At 34.2% G+C, this 21,060-nt stretch overlaps 1 pseudogene; it reads left to right on the top strand.

Annotated features, from left to right (window-relative positions):
* Positions 1-5,944: 5,944 nt before the first annotated feature.
* LOC116882042 lies at positions 5,945-6,566 on the top strand (annotated as a pseudogene).
* The last annotated feature ends 14,494 nt before the right edge of the window (positions 6,567-21,060 follow it).

The following is a 21,060-nucleotide window of genomic DNA, read 5'->3' as shown; positions in this document are numbered from 1 at the left end:
CCATGTTGAAAACGAAAAGTAAAATCCAATGCTTTTCAAAGTATAATAGAAACAGAAAAAAAACAAAATTTGGACTATTTCACTGTGAAGATGATATAAGCAGCTTTGTTTCTAAAGAAATTAAAAAAAAAAAAACTATACAAGATGAATTCTTGAATGATCTGAGAAGTACCCAAAATGTACAGTTCTAATTTTCCCATCTGCTACAAAATCACTACAGAAATAGAATTTTATATTATGCTGCAATGACAATAAAATGCATTTGAACATATATACACACATATACACTATATTTGCATACACACACATGTACATACACATGATGCTCTACTTGATTTGTCAACCTCATGCTTAATATTAGTTTAATATGTGATAGAGACATTTTAAGTGATTTTAAGCTATTATAAACAAAAAGGCCAAATGAAAGATATTTCTCATTATTTTCATTACTTTGTATTTTTATTATAAGTCAGATTTTTTATACTTCTGTTTCATTCATTTGTAAAGTATAAATGACTAATAAATTGAAATCGTTTATTACATATATGAATGTATGCATAATACCATTTTACTCCAAATTTGATCGATGTATTCATTATACCTCATGACTTGTTGCTGATGTTTGGGTACCTATCTTGATTTTTAAATTGTTCCATAATTACTGTTTGGAAACTCTGATCTAAGCAGCCAAAGAATTTCTTTTCTAATTTTATAGCAAATGTCACTAAAAAAAAATCTAAACTTTATTAAAGAGCTATACTGGATGGCATCTACTCTTTTCAATAGGAACTCAAAATATCTCTTACTAAAACCACCAGGCAACATAAGTAGGATCTGATTGCCATAACAATCTTGATTTTTTAAAGCATCAATTACTTAGTTTAATGTTAGTCTTAAACACATCAGTTTTTATATTATATATTAATTTATATTAAACCCACCTCTAATGTATTACTAACAGAAGAAAAAAAATGAACTATCCTAGAAAATAAATTGTATTTCAAACCTCAGTGGTTAATTAACTATGTTATCTCTATTTGGGAAACGATTACATCTGTACACAATTTTAACAGTATTATTAGGAGTTCATATCATTTCAAATATACATAATATATGTGTGTGTATGTGTGTGTTTGTATTATCTGCTAAGACAGGTGACCTGAAGGAAAAGAAAGAAACTTGGCACTTACAGCTCTTTTAGAATCTTACTAGAATGAATTTTAGACTGGTAAGTTAACCCTTCTGAGCCTCAAGGTCCACACTGTAAATGGAGTATTTTGTTCACTTTATAGGTCTCATCCCTCAGCAATAACAGACTTTGCTTGGCACATTGTTGGCCTTCAGTTAGTGAAGTTGATTAGAACAGTGGCTTCTGTTCTACTTATTCCCTGGGTTAGAGGGGAATAATGCCTAGATAATATCATGGAGTTCTTAATTGCTATTCTTGTTTCGCCACTATAAAATTTAAGTTTATATTAGTAAGGCATATTATTGAAGCTTCTGACATTGATTGTTGACGGTGCTAGAACAGCCAACTGTCCTGGTTTGCTCAGGACTGAGGGCATTCCCAGGATGCAGAGTTTTCAGTGTTAACACTGGGAAATTTTTGGGCAAACCAGAAGGGTTGGTCCCTCTATCCTGACCATCTAAGTTTCATCTTCCTTGTCCTTAAGCATATTTTAGCCAGAAACTACCCTTCCTAGTGCCTTTGTAGCTACACTGGCCCATGTGACTAGTTCTAGCCAATGAATGATGTGTGCATTTCTGAGCCAGGCACTTAAGTATCCAATGCACCTTCCCAATGGTCTTTCCTTTTTATCACTGGCAGGTAACAACAAACACAGTGATCTTAAAGCCGAAAGATAACTGATCCACAAGACAGGGACAGGCTAAGGTCCTGAATTACTGTATGGAGGAGGGTTTTACAAACCTTATCAAACTGTGAACCAAGCACTGAACTTCATTGTGTTAAATCATTGAGATTTGGGAGTTGTTTGTTTTATCAGTGAGTGAACCCTTTTTAGAAGATGTAACTTATGGTTATTAAATAATATTGGAAGTGAATGTTATTTGCCACTTGTTCTTGCCATAAGAGATGGCACACACAGGAGATATGTAAGGGCCATTCTTCATTAATAATACACTGTTCTAAGTTAGGTCACCCTAGAAACTTCAAATTATCCATAAGTTTATTTACTGCTCTCAATAGGCTTAATGGACAGGTAGTATCATTTCCTCCATTTTAGACAATTAAAATAGGACTTAGAGTTGTCACGTATTTTCCTCTCATTACACAAAGTTAAATACCACACCTAAGAATAAACTCACCACTTCTCATACCAAATTCCATGTTCTTCCATAAGCTGTTTCCTTCCCTTATTCTATAATGGCACTTACATATATATACACACACACACACATGCACAAATATATTTATATCTGTATACAAATAAACACACACACACAATGCAAAGCAATGACTACAGTGAGAACATGTACATATTCATTTTCTTTCATTATTTCTTTACAAAGTGCTTTCAGATAATTAGATGTAATGTCTTTCTTTTTTAATTTGTCCACCTTCAAAAATTCTCTGTAGCATCACAAGTTGCTAATTGCCTGCTCCTTCAAATGCTTTAAATTTTAGGTATATCATTTAAAAAAATATATATTTCTTTGATGCTCCATCTCACAATTTGGTGGATCTCATTTGTTGTCCCATCCTCATGATAAGTCATTAAACTTACCTCCTCACACTATATTGCCTTTCCACTCAAGTGTCTTACCTATTTATATTACTACTTACCCTAATTTTTTTGAAGATTTTCTTATTTATTTGACAGAGAGAGAGATCACAAGTAAGCAGAGAAGCCGGCAGAGATAGAGGGGGAAGCAGGCTCCCTGCTAAGCAGAGAACCCTGTGTGGGGCTCCATCCCAGGACCCTGAGATCATGACCTGAGCTGAAGGCAGAGCCTTAACCCACTGAGACACTCAGGTGACCCAGTACTTACCCTAATTTTACCTCTGTTCAAAACTGTAGTCTTTGGTTCTAGTTCCAAGTTTTTCTTGAAATACAGATTAACAGGTGTTTATTTGTGTTTAAAATGTGCAAATATATCAAATTCTGCATCTGTTGGACTAAAATTCAACTTCATAATTACATATTATAAGCCAGGTTCTCTCCTTAGTTCCCTCTTTTCCAATTGTCCCAATTGTTTGGTCATATTTGGAAAAAATATATATGTATATATTTACTTTTCTTTGCATATTAAAAATACATTTATTCATGTAATTAGTGTCTTCATATATTTCTCACTTCAGCTTCCTTCTTCCCAGAAGTTAGGCCCTCATTGTAATATGCTTATAGCATAGGAGAAAATCTGGTCTACTGACAGTTACTTTATATCCTTCTGGACTTCTTTTTTTGCCTAAGGAATTTTCACCCATCTTTCCCTATTGTAATCCATTCAGGTACTCGCTCCTAGATTAATCTAAGCACATCTCTGCTCCTGCCTTTCTTGATTGAAATTTATCTCTGTTCCTCCCAAATTAAGAATTAACCTCTCAAACTAGTGTTTAAAATCATTCCCAATACTCTCAGAAATGCCTTTGTTTTGTGTGTGTGTGTGTGTGTGTGTGTGTGTGTGTGTGTTTAAGATTTTATTTATTTATTTGAGAGAAAGCAAACACCAGGGAGGGGAGGGGAAGAGAGAGAGGGAGAAGCAGAATCTCTGCTGAGCAGGGAGCCCAATGCCAGGCTCATTCCAGGACCCTGAGATCATGACCTGAGCCAAAGGCAGATGCTTAACCAACTGAGCTCCTGGACACCCCTCAGAGATCCCTTTGTAATCATATCATATCTACTTGGTAAGTTTCAGTCAAGCAAGATAATTGTGTATTCCCCAAATATGCTCTAGACCTTCCTACTCCTTCTGGGTCTACACTCTCCACCTGGGAAATTCCATTTTCGTTCATTCCTTTGGAAACCTTAATCATCCTGTAAGACCTAGCTCAAAGCAGCTTGTATGCATAATTTTTTCCTCTCCTTGCCAAAGGCCATTTGAAAAACTTCTTCCTTGAACTCACAAAGCACTTTCTTTGCACTTACTTCCTTTATGATGTATGTTTCTTCAACCAAATAATAGAATCTTCCCATGAATTTGTTTTTCCCTAAGAAGTTAAAAGTTTCTTGTGGACAGGCATTATAATGATCATCTTTGTATTCCTCAAGTGCTTAGTATAATATCTTACTCTCAAAAAAAAGTTCATTTATACAGAAGAGCATTCAAGGTAAGGTACTGTTTTAGAAATAATTGAAATGCCAAAGTGTCTAAATATATATGCTTGAGAGTATATATGGGGCTGATTGGAATGCAGTTAAAACTTGCATAGAGTTAGATAATCATGAAGCAAATTCATTCTGAGGAAGTATCATATGATGGTTAGTAAGTATTCAGCTAGCAAAAAAATAAGGAAATAAAATTTTAGTAAATTATAACTTGGCAACTTAGTTTTCAACAGTGCCATGGATTTCCAATGCATAGTTCAACCATAGAAACTAACTGCCAAATATATTTTCTGGTTTAAGTAAGACGCTATAAAGCTACATAAAATTACATCTGTCTCTCTCTCTCTATATATATACACACACACACATATATAGGTATGTATATATAGCACAATATAAAAATGTAATGCGATGATAAAAGACTTTAAAAAATAAAGGAAGTATATGTTATCAAACTATTAAACCTTCTCTGAAAAATCACAAAAGCTGACTTTATGTTTCTAAGAAGTAAACATAAAAAGAAACAGAACATGCTAAGCAGGCCCCAAAATGCCTCCAAGTGATTCCCACTGTCTAGTATTCACATCTTCATGGAAACATCCAGACTGTACCAGAGTTGTGCTGTGTGACTAGTAGCATATAGCTCGGTGAAAGTGTGTCATTTCCTATATTAACTTATAAAGACAATGGCTCCTGTCTCACACATACTCATTCATTCTTCCTCTCTTAGCTCTGGGAGAAGTGAGCTGCTACATTTGTAGGCAGTCCTGAGCAAAGTCTTCATGATCAGGAATTGAAGCTTCCAGCCAAACACCAGTGAGGATCTTAGGCCTATGACCAACTGAAGCCTCTCGTCAACCATATGAATAAGCTTGGAAGCACCACTTGAGCCTCGAGGTGACTAGAGCATGTGCAATCGTGTGAGTCCCTGAGCCAAAACCAGCCAGCAAACCTGCTCCCAGACCACTGACCCTCAGAAACTGCGTAAGAAAGTCAGTATTTTGGGATACCTTACTATGCAGCAATAAGTAACTACACAGAATACATAGATACTAGAAACTCTGCCATTAAGCCCATTTATAATGAAAGTAATAATATATATTTTAAAAAGCATTCAGTTGACTACAAATTTTATTTACTACCTTAATGAAATAGCCTCAAAATAAATATTTACATGATAAAAATGTAGCCTTTATTTAATAAAAGCAATTACAACCCCTTACTTCTAAAGATCTGACTTCTTGGCTCTCATAAAATCATAACAACTGTGGATTATGTTTCTGTTCCTTTAAAATAAAATGTTCTGGGGATGCCTGGATGGCTCAGTCAGTTGGGCATCTGTATTCAGCTCAGGTCACGACCCTGGGGTCCTGGACCCTGCCCCTCCTTGGGCTCCCAGTTCAGTGAGGAGTCTGCTTCTCCTCCCTATGCCACTCTCCCTGCTTGTATTCTATCTCTTGCTCACTCTGTCTCTCTCTCAAATAAACAGAATCTTAAAAATAAATAAATAATTTTAAAAAATAATAAAATGTTTTGAGGCTGTGTCTGGCTCCTGCTCTCAGTCTGCACAGTACACTGAGCTCCATAGAGACTGTGCCTGGCAAGTGCGAGCAGGACGTGCACTGGGCGACTCTGTGCCTCACTGAGGAAAATAATTAAACTTGGGCAATGGAAATGCTAAGAAGCCAAGTGGCAAAATGTCACCATATGCACTGTTTGTGCAAACTTGCTGAGAGGAGCACAAGAAGCACCCAGATGCTTCAGTGAACCTCTCTGAGTGTTCTAAGGAATGCTCCGAGGGGTGGAAGACCACGTCTGCTGAAGAGAGAGGAAAACTTGAAGACATGACAAAGGCAGACAAGGCCCATTCTGGAACAGAAATGAAAACCTATATTCCTCCTGAAGGGGTACAAGAAAGAAGTTCAAGAATCCCACTGCACCCAGGAGGCCGCCTTTGGGTTTTTTCTTGTTTTCTTCTGAGAATCGCCCCCAAATCCAAGGGGAACATCCCCGCCTATCCATTGGCGATGTTGCAAAGAAACCGGAAAGACATGCAGTACCATGTGCCTATGACAGGCAGCAGCACGAAATGAAGGCTGCGAGGCCGAAGGGAAAATAGGATATTGCTGCAGGCCGAGCTGAAGGAAAGCCTGATGTGGCATAGAAGGCAGTTGTCAAGGCTGAAAAATAAAAAAGGCAGAAAAAGGAAGCAAGAGGGTGAAGACAAGGATGATGAAGAGGATGAAGAAGGAAGATGAAGACAAAAACGATGAATAGGTTGGCTTTAGGGCAGTTTTTGTTCTCTTGTCTATAAAACATTCAACCCCACTGCGCACAACTCACTCCTCTTAAAGAAAAGAAATGTAAGCTGTGTAAGATTTGTTTTAAGCCATATAGTGTCTTTTCTGTATAGTTAACACACTATGGAATGTGTCTTTAGAGAGCCTTGTCCTGGGGGGTTTTCAGTCACCACTCAGCTTGCCTGGGACAGTGCGGGGTGGTGCACTGGCATGGAAACGTAAAGCAAGTTCTTGTTGGTGCACAGCAGAAATTAGTCAGATGTGGGGATGGCAGCTTTTCCACCTTCACTTGTCTCTGATGCGGCTTATGCAAAATAATTGTTGTTCTGTTACCCGAATCACAGTCTGCAAAAAAAAGTTGCAGCTGTTTTGTTAACATTTTGAATGCTTCTAAGTAAACACATTTTTTCTATTAATAAAAATAAAATAAAATAAAATGAAATTTTAAAGGATTAGGTTCTGTTTACTCTAGTGTTTCTCAAAATAAGGATTCTGGGTAAGTTTCAAAGTCTAGGTGAAGATCAGAAATACAGAATTTTCAACAGTTCTTTGGGCATAACAGGAGTGAACCACAGGTCATACAAAAAAGATAAAATAGATTCTTCTTCCCAGATTCCTTTCTTGTGTTTTCTTGAACTCTGTTTTTAGATTTGCTACAGGCCAACGACAGACCATAGGTTTTTCTTCTCCATGATTCTATGAATCTTATTGTTATGCTTTTCTTCTCAGTGCTGTTATAGGAATCCTCTCACAGTGGGTCAGATCATAGAATTTTAAAAAGTCATTTATTAATAAATTGTATATAAATTAACATTATGATAGATCCATCACTATGCCAACTATCTTAAATTTTTTTCAGAAAATTAAAAAGCACTTTTAATATAAATTCAATCTTCAAAATTTTATATTTTGCTAGTAAAATACCAATGGAAAACAGAATAAATGTATATTAAATATCAGAAAAATGAATTGTGGTATAATTCTTTGTCCTGCAGCAATGCAGATAATTAGCTCCCTCAATCTAAATGAAGCTATAATACTGGGATTTTATTAATAAAGTCAATATCAGATGATTTACAATTTATGTTATATAAAAATAAATTTTAACTGAATTCATTATATGATATTTCACTTTTATAACTATGGAATATCTTCTTTAGAAGAAAGACAAGCTTTTTATATTATTTTTACACTTTATGTAAGTGCCTATAAAACATTTCAATGGCTATATATTTTCTTATCATGGAAAGTGAAAAATCAAGTGAATCCTTTAAATATTATAGAATATTCCATGTGATCACCCAATATACTTTAAATAAACATGAACCTCTTGCATGTTGTAAAGAATATATTACAAAAAAATGCACAGACACGCACAAATATATTTAAACTTTACATATGCTATTTTGTATTAGAGGAAATGAAAACCCAGGCAGCTGAAAAAGTTAATTAATGATAAACATTTTAGAAATAAGTATTGGGCCATATTAGGGTGGAAAAAAGCCCTTTGAGAAGAATCAAATACAGTATAAGGAAACTGGAAAAACCTTCACATTTACTACAGGAAATATACCATTAATGTTGTTGGAGCCCAAGTACTCATTAACCACCATCATTTCTGAAAGTTGACTATAACAAAGATAGATGTAACAATGTCTTCATGCTCTGCATCCAAACTACCCATAATTAAGTCATGGCTGAAAAATGATTTTTTTTATATTTCCCCCTTAAAAGGTAAAGAAAAACATATTCTTTGCCATTATGTCTCAATGGCTACACTCTTCTCTTTAGTAGAGTTTAAATCAAGAGTCTTATCAATAATTTAATCTTTTATAGCTGAATATATTCTACATGTAAACAGTATTTCTTGTAAAAACAAGGATGCGTCAGGCTTCTTTACATTTAAAATTCTCTGTGCTCCTCCTCTGATAGTCAGAAGATGGCTAAATTCTACTTAATCTTCGGAAAACAAACATAATGTTTATTTTTGTTTTTTGTGTATCTTACTTCTAAAATAAATTACTATATTCTATAACATGCTACATGGAATTCATATGCTCATTATTTTTTAAAGTTATACAATTATTTCTGATGCTATTTGTAATTTCACACTTAAGAAGCTTAAACCTATTCCATAATTAATTCTGAAGTTTGTACAATAAAAATTTTCTATTAAAATCCTGCCTATAAGCAAACCATTGCTGGACACCTTACCTAAATAAATTAAAAATATACTATTTGAATAAAACATCTTGATGAATGGTGCAAGGAACAAAAAGCTGGACAGATACACACCCCCAATAGACTACAATGATAGATAAACCAAGCTGATTGGTAGCTATACCACAGGTCAGATTATGAGTGCCAAGAATGGCATAAACAGAATGATTTTAGAAAACTGAAGAAGAAAGATGTTTCAGGAAGCTCACAAGAAAATCTTCAATATTTTTGCAGTGTCCATTGCAATAAGAACTAGCTAGAACCTTTAGAAAGAAAAATGTTATCAACTATAAAAGATACATATGCCATTCTTTAAATACCTGTCAATGGAAAGGAGAAACAAAGACAGGTCAAGTCTCCCAAACAAGGAGACTTTAAGATATATAATGATTTTTGTCTTTTTATTCTCAAGGCAAATTTAATGCTAAGAATAGATAGAGTTCTAAGTGCTTGGAATTAGGAGGTACATTATTTAACTTCACTTCAGTGTCAGTAATAAAATCATGGTATATTGGAGGTAGAAGTAGCCTTAGCCCTTAACATGATTTGAGATGGCTAAAGTTATTCTGTTCATTGTATAGTGTTGGTACCTGTGTATAATAAAATACAGAGCTTTGGTATTCCTGGACTACACATTCTACTTACTATATCAAACATCCTGTTAGGTTTCATTTTTCTTAGGTTAGTGTAAACTCATTTTTGTGCTATCTTCATATCATATCCTTTTTTATGAGGGGGAGGGGTGATAAATTTACAACTCTAATGTGGTAATATATTGGGCTGCTGGGTTGTTTTAATACAAGTTATACTTATTATTTGACTTTCACTAATACCTAAAAATCTTTTGTGATGTTTACATTTTAAAGAGCGTTTTCAGGGCGCCTGTGTGGTGCAGTCAGTTAGCCTCCAACTTTTTTTTTTTTTTTAAGTATTTATTTATTTATTTGTCAGAGAAAGAGCACACAGGCAAGCAGAGTGGCAGGCAGAGGCAGAGAAAGAAGCAGGCTCCCAGTTGAGCAAGGAGTCCCACGCGGACTCGATCCCAGGATCTTGGGATCATGACCTGAGCCGAAGGCAGCAGCTTAACTGACTGAGCCACCCAGGCGTCCCTAGCCTCCAACTTTTGTTTTGACTCACACCATGATTTCAGGGTCATGAGATCAAGCCCTAAAAAGGGTTCTGTGTGCAGCCCTGTGCTCAGCATGGATCCTGCTTAAGACTATTTCTCCTCCTCTTTTTGTCCCACCCCCACCCTCAAATAAATAAATAAGTCTAAAGTGTCTGTAAAACAGACTAATAAAAAAATAAAGAGTGTTTTTAATTTTCTTCAAAATCCCTGTTGGGATCTATTTACCAATGTGATGAGAAGTTCTCATAAAGAAAAATGCAACTCTAAGTTACTTTTCTTTTGTTAAGGGTCAACAGCTCACTGTATGACTCTTTGGGGGTTGAAATAATGAATACAGTATCTTTTTATATTGTTGACCTGATAATAAATTTTATACCTTGAAAATTAAAATAAGATATTACCAGGGCACAAGAATTGGTATTTAGATAGGTGATGGGTATTAAGGAGTGCACATGCAATGAGCACTGGGTGTTGTATGTAAATTCAAGTGTACACCTGAGACTAATATACTATATGTAAATTAGTTGGAATTTGAATAAAAGCTAAAAGAAAAAAAAGAAAAGGAAAAAAATGAAATAAAGTGATTAGAATCAATGTTATTTGGCCCTATCTTATTTTACATATGAAGATCAGAGAGGTTAAGTGAGAATTACTCAAAGCTACTCATTTAGGGAGTTATAATCCTGAAATTAGAACCTGGGACTTCTGACTTCTCTTAAGCTTTAACTTCAGTAGGTCCACCATTCAGATAAAATCTCTCCTCCACTCAGATCCCATCACTCACAGGTAATTCTTATATATCATTCTCTTTTAATCTTTTGAAGCCACTTCCATCTCTAGGTATCTGAGTCAGCAGGGAGGGATTATGAATATCAGATTAGAGAAGCTCTAGGGACCCTATATACTGAAAGAAATGCCAAACCTTAGCAGAGAAAGTTTAAGCTCGCTCATTCTCAACCTTTCAGAGTGATTTACAATCTGAGATTAAGCCCTGGCCTAAAAAGTTCCTGACATCTAAGTTGATTCAATCATGCAGACACACTAGAAACATTTATACAAGCAATGAAAAATTGGGACTATGGGCATCCCAACAATGAATTTTACCAATTTTATATTACCTTTTCCCTTGATCTCAATATACTAACTTCCTTGTTCTTTTTCCTGCTACCCTTTCTCTAAAATGTAGAATAGTCATCATTGTCTCTACCTCACTCAGGTTTATCTCTCTTCTACAAGTACAGAGATGGAAAACATGAGCATAAGCCTACTCTTCTTGGCATCTTAAAAGAAAAAAAATATGTTCAAGGATGTGACACTTTCTGCATATTAAAAAAAATATGTTTTAATCATCTCTAATTCCTTGTTTCCATTTTCAACTCCTGCAGTCAATTAATTATTGTCTTTTTTTAAAATTGTGTATGTCTTTTTCCCCCCTTTGATTTCTATGTCTGTCTCTTCTCTGCCCCCTACTTCTTTGAGAAGTTTTTCTTCTCATTGGTATAATGAAAAAAAAAAAATCCACCTTCAAGTCTTTCCAGTGAAATTTAAAACCTTGTCAGGCAATAAAACTCTGAGAGTAAGGGAAAAAAAAAAAAAAGACTCAGAATAAGTAGGTCTAGTACGCAACTGAGCAAAAAGCACCCTTACAATTAGAACCAAACAAATATGCAAAGTTAAATGTAAAATATAAGGTAATTCAACATTCAACTGAAAATTGAATGAGTGTATTGCCATCAAATGAGACCATATCTGACTGAAAGTAAAGTGGATATACTCTTCTCTTACATTTGCATTTTCAAAAAACAAAACAAAACAAAACAAAACAAATGCACCTCTTTACTATATACATAAGAAGTGACAGAAAAAATTCACACATAGATACTTATGGCTAGGAATTAGCTAAGGGGTCTCTCATCATATTACATTATTTGAAAACTAACAGAAGTAAACTCTAGAGTTGGTATCATCTGCAAACATAATTTGCACGCACCAGTGGCAGGGTCTTGGGTACCTGAACCAGCTGATCTCAGAAGCATGGATTCTTCCCAGGCTCAGTCCTTTCAGACAGTTACACAGAAATATTTATCTGTTCTGAAATCTCCTGGAATATCCAACCCTACTTCCAAATTCCCAGAAATACTGAATTTCCATTAGCTCCTTTGACAAAACCAGCTAGACCAGTGACACCCGACAGGTCCTTCATTTCCAATTCTTACCAGAGTGTTTTCCCAATACAGAACTGTCATTTTACTCTCTTGATGTTAACATCATTGATGGCTAGTCAATAAACACCAAATTCATCAGGATTCCATAACAAACACCAAAAATATTGCCAGCCTCACCTCCATGCATACATACTATACTCTATTGCCAGATTTAAGAACTTTATGTTCTTTTGGGGGTTTGTGTTCAGGACTTTTCACTTGCTAGTCTCTGTTCTCTAGCTAGTTAATTTCTACACATTATTTTGGTATGCACTTAAAATGTCACATTCTATGTAAAACATTCCTTCAGAGAAATTTAAGCTCTACATCCTTTGAACCCCTCTATTCTTGTACTACCATATTTAAATTTAATAATTTCCTTATATTTCCCTATAACCCACAAGACCAGTGGTTGGTTGACAAATTTTGGACACTGGCCCATATATAGCCCTCTGTTTTTGTAATAAAGTTTTATATTATCATAGTCATACTCATTTGTTTACATATTGTCTATGGATGCTTTTGTGCAACAGTGGCAATATTGAGTAGTTGCCATAGAAACTATAAAATACAATCCTAAAATATTCACTATTTGTCCCTGTTCAGGAAAAGCTTGCTAAGCTCTGCACTAGACCTGGACATTCTTAAATAAGATATACTGTGCCACATTCATCTTTCTGTAATCATAAGTTCACAAACTACTTGAGTAGGGGATAAAAATACTTGTTTAAATGAATGGATTTCTCTTGACCTTCTTTCATATTTCTTAGTATTTTATTTATGTTTCTCTCACTTTTAGAAGACGTATTATCAAAAATAAATTGAATGATTCTAGTACTTTAATATATAGCCAACACTAGTTATATGTATTTTAAATATGCAGAAAGAATGCATTTGATTAAACTTTCAAATCTAAGTAACATATTATTGGACACTAATTGGCAGATGGAAAATACTTGAAGGGATATTTGATGTAAGGATTATGATGGCCATGATGAAGTAAGAGGAATTTCAGGTGGCTAATTTCAGAAACACTGCACAACACGCATATTTTAAAAAGTAGACAAATTAAAATAGTAGCATGGGTGACTTCCTTTTTATATTTTATCTTTTTAATATTTTTATTATTATAATAGGTTCTTTAGAAGTATCGATAAGCCTTCAATACTAACTTTGAAATGTGGTGGTGAAGATGAGAATATGTATCTCAGTGTACACATATTAGCTTGGCATTCAATAAATATTATTGTTACCTTCTGCAATGCTTAATCGAACTGAGGATAACCAAACAGAGCATTTCCATCCTTGACCATGTTCCTGGCATTTGTTATGAAGATACATCCTGATATCTATGTATATGGATTGCATTTCAAAAAGTTAAATGAAACAAGTTGGGATTGGGAGGGAGACAAACCATAAGTGACTCTTAATCTCACAAAACAAACTGAGGGTTGTTGGGCAGAGGGGGGTTGGGGGGGGGTTATGGACATTGGGTAGGGTATGTGCTATGGTGAGTGCTGTGAAGTTTGTAAACGTGGAGATTCACAGACCTGTACCCCTGGGGGAAAAAATATATATATATATATGTTTATAAAAAATAAAATTATAAAAAAAAAAGTTAGACTTTAAGAAATTGCATTTTTTTCTCCAAACTAGAATAAATCATATGTTTAATTCTAATTCAAAGAAAAACATGTCCAACCTTATCTTTATTTACTTTTTCACATACTCTAGAAAATAAAGAGACTCTTTTGAGGTTTTCCTCCAGGTTTGCAGACATTCTGTCTGACAGTGAATGTGATCTAAGGTTGTGTGACTCAAAAGCCAATGTAGTTTCCAAAGTGCTTTCCCCACTGGGCACACACAAAATATGCCCTTTGATTATAATCTTCAGCCTTCTTTTCAAGACCGGTTTCTGTTCATAACTCTTTGGGGTTTAGAGTCAACTCAAGTTTGTTTTTAAGCAAAGACTATTCCTTAAAGCTCCATGCAAGTTTGATCGGCTGGCTGCTTCAATTTCACAGTTTTCCAGCTATGTCACATTGTTTGCATCTGTGCCTCAGTAAATTCTTAAAAGCATTTCTTTTCCCATGACTGTTTGCAATTACTTCTGCTGGCCATATATCTATACATACGAAAGCATTCTCTCCGGTATTTCTTCCTAGAACTGCAATTAGAATTAATATTAGACTCCTACTCAGTTAAAATCCCAGAAGAAAATAATTTAATGGTAAAGTCATAATTGTATCCCATTTTAAGTTGAAAAATTAAAAATTTGCTGCTAACAGATGCCAAGAAAAACAGAACATACAATTCCATTAAGAAAGATAGAAAAATAATAATAGCATCCGCAAATAAGACCTAATCCAAATCAGTTCAATGAATGTCAGATATGTATATATTTTTTAAAAAGCTACAAATTTTATTAAAACTTAGAATCATCTGCTTTTTGGTAAAATAACTCACGTATGCCATCTCTGGACTTCACATTCATAGACAATGCTGCTGGCTCATCATCATGAATGCATAAAGTGATCTTATTCTAATTGTCTAGTGGATTTGTCCTGAGTTATTGCCATACAATTTGGTCTTCTTGTCTGTGACACATGATATAACTAATTACACAAAAAAAAGAGACCAAGGGAAAAAAAAAATTCCCAATTAATGCATGTAGTAAAGTTAAAGGTCTAATCTGTCCACCGAATGTACTGAAGTATTGTGGTTTTATTTCTATTAGCCATGATCCAAGAGGCAAACTACAGCCAGAGACCCATCTGCCTCCTTTTGTAAATAAAGTTTTATTGGAACACGGCCACATCCATTCATTTACATTTGTCTGTGGCTGCTTTCCAGCTACAACAGCAGTGTTGAGTGGCTTTGACAGAGACTTTATGGCCAGGAAGCTTAAATATTTACTAAAAGCCTTTAAAAAGTTTTCCAACTGCTTCCCAGGGTATTAGAATCTGAGACAGTGGTCTCAAATCAGGTCTGCTGTCTCTGAATACTAAGGGCACTGAAAATAAAGGTAATCCAGATATTTATTCCAGAGGCTATAAATTTACCACTGACATGCAGTGTTTTGCACAACATTGGGCTGACATATTTTCTGACCTTCAGACCAGAGCATTCAACTGTCCAATGGCCCCTTCAAATTAGACATACCAAGTTACCAATTTCTTTTACTTTTCTCAGACATTAGTCTTAACCATCCTTTTAGGTCCTCCAAATTGCTCCCAGGAAAAGACTTAAAAGACAAAATTGAGGCCCTGGCCGGTCAGTTTGATTCTCGATGTTCGTGCGAAATAAAGCTTTGCTTGACCTTCAAAAAAAAAAAGAAGAAATTGACCACGTATATCTTAGAATTGAATAAAATCTGTAAGCACCATTTCATATTCTTTAAAATAAATTCAGGTAATTTTGATCAAAATGGCTTATGATCCATGAAATGGATCAAATCTTGGACCCAACTAATTGATAAACTTCATCTCTCAGTTCATAGCCTTCGAGTAGTTGTCCATTTACTCAACATCAGCCCTGCTAAAGATCACTTATCCAAAGCACCAGATAAGATATTAGTCTATCAAGAAAATGTCCTTAATTTACTCTGACCCTTTATCTAGTTTAGGCATCCCACATATGTACCTCAGAAGCATCATGTTTTTAGCCTTATCTTGGCAGTACATATTGGAATTGTTTTGTTTCTTTTTCTCAGGCTTATTTAGAGGATAAGCTTTTTGAGGATATGTTCTTAATTTATTTTGATTTCCATTTTCCAACCACTTAAAACAAAAAAATTACTTCTTGAATATTGAATGAACAAAGAGTACTGAATCTGCTTTGGCAAGAACAAGATCCTAGTGGAAAATAATTCTAGAAATGATGTATGGAACGAGAAAAGTCTATTTGTATGATATGTATGCTAATTAATAAAGGACTCTTTGCCTTCCTTCCTTCCTGTACAACCAGAACTCTAAATAGTTTGGACAATTTTTGAAAAACAAATTTCTGAATAAAGAACAATGACCAATGTAAAAAAATCCTATCTTCTTCATATTATCATCAATCAATAATTTAATTATGTAAGATACTGTGTTACCACAACCTTATTTTGTGGAAGAAGGGCAACTGGTAACTTAACTGCTTCTCTAAAAGTTTATGAACTGAAAAAATATTTTATCCTACCTGCAGATATTATTAGTATGGTTACTATAGACCTCTACTTTTATAACTTCAAAGATATAATTACCATTTACACATTAAATTAGGTTATTATCTACATTTTACATATGAGGAAACATACATACACAAGTGAATTAAACCATCGATTTCAAGGCCATAAGATAAGTGATAAAATTTTAAATGCATAAATTCCCATCTCCTTTCCAAGGCTAATACTTAAAATTAGGATTTTAGTTATATTTTCTTTACAAAGTTTTCAACAGTGAGGTAAGAGCTATTTGTATAACAGACCAAAGAATTCCCTAGGAGTCCTTTATTATTGCACAATACCATGTAAAAAATATGTATATCATAGCAGAAAAATCATGAAAACTAATTATTTTAGTCTAAGTACTCATATTTATAACAGACTGGTAGTAATAAAACGTGTTAATTCTAACAGCCTAACAGATTGCAACAAAAGACTATACTTCCAAAAATAGATTGCATTTTGCTGTCTGATCTTTATCTTTCACCAAATATGGTGAATTCTCTATCTTAGCCATCTAATATTTCTAATGCTTCCAGGCTTCCAGTCAATTTTCTAATTTTTCCACAAAATGTCTAGCCCCATAAGTCATAACACTTCTGGACAAAACAAACAACAACAAAATAAACCCCTCATTTTTGAAAAAAAAAAAAACAAAAAACAGTAACAAAGATCACAGTGGCAAAAACATCATTTACTTCTTAACAATGAAAAATCTAGAGTAGGTTTTCTTTTAACTTTTAGAAGTCATGTCATTTTGTACCAAATACACTAAGAATAAAGGAAAATTCAGACTGGGAATAAATCATTTTAATGAAAATTAGAACACCCTCTTTAATATTTGAACTTTTTACCACTAGCCACCAAAATTTATGGGTAACAGGTACATCTTTCTTATGACAAAGTTTCTCAAAGGAAAGCTATGCAAAAAGCATTTCTTAGAAATTCTGCAAAACAATTCTTCACAAAGACACTTTCAACTTTAATATGTTCACTAATTTCATTGTTAGAAAGCCAAAGTTGCAAAAAAATAAAAAGGAAAGACCAAACATGGGAAGTATGTACTCTGGCAAATCATTCTCTAAATAACCTGCAGTTCTGGAAATGCAGGATTTATTTTAAAGATATCTGAAAATTGGTCAGCCTATGTTTCTTTTGAATGATTCTCTATACTTTTACAATGTGTTTGCTTCTGATTGTGATGGGCAATAAAGTGAAACTGATTCTAATTCTGATCTTTATAACACTGACTTTAACAAGATCAAGAGCCTAGGGAATTCCTCTTTGCTGTCACTCACCGACAGAAGTGTATATAACAGTGCACAGCAGGAGGGGCAAACTTGAAAAACACCATGGAGCATAAGAGTAAGGTACCAGGGAAGTATCCCTGGGGAAAGAATAGAATAACACAGATAGCAGAGACAGAGGAAAAAGTGGCAAAGAGCATGCCAGAAAAGATATTATTGATATAGACAATAGTTAGGGCAGAAGTTCATCAGAAATATTTATAAATGAAATTAGATTAAGATAAGTACAGATTCAGCAAAGCACGCTAAGAAAAAAGAATTTATGATCCGAACAACAGAATATATAATCATAATGCTGAATGACATTTAAATAACATTGATTGATTTAAATAGCATTTGATTTAACAAATATTTATTAATCAAAGAAGTCACCCCAACTTTTCTTGGCTATATCAAAGTACCAGCAGTTTTGATTCAACTGAGTGTTTCTGCAGATGTTAATCAAATATTTAAAGGCACTTAACCATTTCAAATTGGGATATTTGTGTCTAGAACAGGGCGGGTTCTATAGACCGGATGTTTTTTGTCTTCCTAAAATTTATGTGTTGAAATCTAATGCCTAATATAATAGTATTTGCAGGTGGGGCCTTTGGGAGGTGAGTGGACCAGCAGCATAGAGCCCTCGTGAATGGGATTAGTGCCTTCAGAAAAGAGACCCCAGAGAGATTCGCGATCCCTTCCACCATGTGAAGTTACAGCAAGACAGCCATCTATGAACAAGAAAGCAGGTATATAGCTACTGGATACTGAACCTTGTCAATGCCATGATCTTGGACTTCCCAGCATCCAGGACTATGAGAAATAAATTTCTGTTGGTTTTAAACCACCCAGTCTATGGTATTTTTGTTACAGGAGTGTTAATTGATTAAGACAATGGGATGGAGAATATTAAAGTATTTTTTAAATTTTACATAATATAAATTGTGTTCAAAGGAAAAAAATAGTTCAAAGTTTTTGAGAATATTTGTGCTTTAAGGTTATTTAATGTTCCTTTCCTCTATCAAGCTATTAATATCAATAATACTTTTTGCTAGAAGATACTGTCATGCTTTTAATTATATGAGTCCTATATCATTTGTCTTTAATACACCTCTGTAAAAAAGTAGTTACCATTTATAGCCATACAGATGTGGAGTCATCCAGATTAACCAATGACCATTTCTATGTGAGCAAGGAAAAGAACTTGCTGTCCTGATCTTATGCCCCGAGAGAGAGATGATAAATAGATAGATAGATGATAGATAGATAGATACTATTACAAATAAAATTAGGAGAAGATAAAATATTAAAATATTGAATAGTAGGGTCACAGACAAAATAGTTTTTGGTATTAACTCAAAAACAGATATCTAAAAAATTTTTGAGAAATTCAAAATAAATTTAAGACTTAAATGGATAGAGAAAGAGAGCAAGAAAACAGACACACAGAGAGAGTATGTCAAATGGTCAATTACAAGACATAGAAATCCAAACAGATTACCCTAAAGAATTACATTTTTATCTCCCCGAATGTGTCTATTAAATTTTACAAGACCAAGTACTGATTAAGTTAGCTATGTTAATATGATTGTACCAATTAGAAAACCCATGTGTCTTATTTTGTGTTCAGAAGGTAAAACAAAATGCGCTGATCATGAAAATTTGCACAATCATATGAAGTTAATACTTCATAAGACCAAATTTCATCAGGGGAGCCATTTATTTTGTTTCCTATTTGTAATGTCCCCAGAATGACAAGTGATGAGTAAAATGTATCTATCTATACAAACATATATGTATGAACACCACCCCGACACATCCCCACACACCCCTACCTTTGTGTATGTGTTTTCAAACAAAGCACTTGGGTGAAACAAGTGAAGATAGAAATAAAAAGTGAATTTGTATCAGTAAATTAATCTGTAGAATACTGAACCAAAACTTGTATTTAATCATCACACAAGGCTTTAAAATTTTTACTTGGGACTTTGTTCCTCAGCTTTAATTAATTAATTTATTTAGTCAACAACTGGATGTAGGCATAGAAAACAAAACGAGTACTAGCCAGTCATCTTAAGAAGAAATTTCACTTAAAAATAGCATATTAGCAAACTTGGAATTTCTACAATTTTTTTTTTATGTGAACAAAGGAAGGACTTGTGCTCTGTGGCTCTAAAGGATGAGAAATACAATCAACCAATATAGCTTATATTAGAACAGCTAAGAATCATAATCAATGCTTGTGAAATTTATAGTGTCCCAATCATGGTAAATGTTAAAGTATAAATTCATGCTAAATTTTCAGAAAGAGTTTACAGAAAATTCCATGTGCCATAGGAGTTTGAACCTATTTGATCCCTAATATTTCTTCCCAACTAAGACTTTTATAATTACTTCCCAGACTTTAAAGGAGGCTCCATGCAGTCATCGTAGACACATTTCAAAATCATTCTGCTTGGCAACATATGGTATAGTCAATCCTCATTATTCCCAGATTGCATAATTTGTAAATTCGCCCACTCACTAAAATTTATTTGTAACCCTAAAATTGATACTTGCAATGTCTTTGGGGTCATTTGCAGATAGAGATGCAGAGCAGTACAAAAATTCAGTTGCCTAATGCACACATTCCCAACTGAGGTTGAAAAAGACGACACTCTGCTTTCTTATTTTAGCTTTCATACCCTAAAAAAGTGTCCTTTTCAAGGTCTATTTGTGCCTTGCTACCACATTTCTGTGCTTCATGTTGATGAGTTTGTTCTTTAAAATGGCTTCAAGCATAGTGCTAAAGTGCTGTCTGGGGTTCCTAAGCAGAAGAAGGCCATGATGTGCCTTAAGGAGAAAATACATGTGTTAGATAAGCTTCATTCAGGCATGAGTTATAGTGCTGTTGGCCATGAGTTTAATGCTAATGAAGATTAAGGAATCAACAATATATATTAAATATGGTGTCTTCAAATAGAAACACATAAACAAAATTATATATTGATCCATTGACAAAAATGTTGTGACAAAAGGCCCACAGAAATCTACACTTGTATTTTTACAAGGAGCGAGTGTTCAATATTTGCTAAATCAATGTTTCAGAGACTTTATAGAACACAACCACTGAAAATAATGAGAATAAACTGTATTTCCTTGCTTTAACCTAATGTCAAATAATATAAACCTCTCCAAAGGTATTTTCATTTAGGAAGTGGGAAGGATCTAAGTTAACATGAGCTTCACAAAAGAATACCTTATGATTTTGTATTCTTACTGCATCCTTTATGAAGCAGTAGTAAGTGCAATCGTATTTATGGAAAGTTTTCTAGATCTATGATGAAAATCTTTCCCTTCTCCAAATACACACATTAACTTTCTATATCTCATCCTTACTCTTAGATGATGAGATCAAACTATCAGGGGGACTATGTAGAGACAAT

Source organism: Lontra canadensis, unplaced genomic scaffold (genome assembly GCF_010015895.1).
Source record: "Lontra canadensis isolate GAN:19392208 unplaced genomic scaffold, GSC_riverotter_1.0 scaffold80, whole genome shotgun sequence".
Lineage (NCBI taxonomy): Eukaryota > Metazoa > Chordata > Mammalia > Carnivora > Mustelidae > Lontra > Lontra canadensis.
Note: the sequence above shows the minus strand (reverse complement) of the source record. Positions and strands in the feature narration are given on the sequence as shown.